A 410-nucleotide genomic window follows, 5' to 3' on the forward strand; every position below is an offset into this window, starting at 1 on the left:
GTCGTAATGCAAAATTCATTCAGCCAAACTTCAAAGGCTCCCATAGTTGTTAACAGTCCCAACACTATTAAAAAACTAGAAAGTCTCTTCTGGGACTCAAGGAAATCTTTCACTGTGAATACTTAAAACAAATTATGTACTTCCAGGATACAACACCACAAAACAAGCATTTCGTTTACGTAGGAAGAAATGAAAGTATAGCAAGAAAGGATTGTACAAAGCAAAACCAAAACCAGCAGGGCAAACAGCAAATGCTATACCTACATGTCTAGCAATCTGGCAATCTTGATGACCTGTGTCTTCCACTGAGATTGGTAACCCCTTCCCTTTAGCCTTGTAGGTGCAGCACAGGTGGACTCTGTCTCAAGTCAAAGTCAACTCCACTCAGTTCTTTGAGTTTTCTTTGGAAG

The sequence above is a fragment of the Nannospalax galili genome, unplaced genomic scaffold (assembly GCF_000622305.1).
Source record: "Nannospalax galili isolate Female #2095 unplaced genomic scaffold, S.galili_v1.0 scaffold87, whole genome shotgun sequence".
In the NCBI taxonomy this organism is placed as follows: domain Eukaryota; kingdom Metazoa; phylum Chordata; class Mammalia; order Rodentia; family Spalacidae; genus Nannospalax; species Nannospalax galili.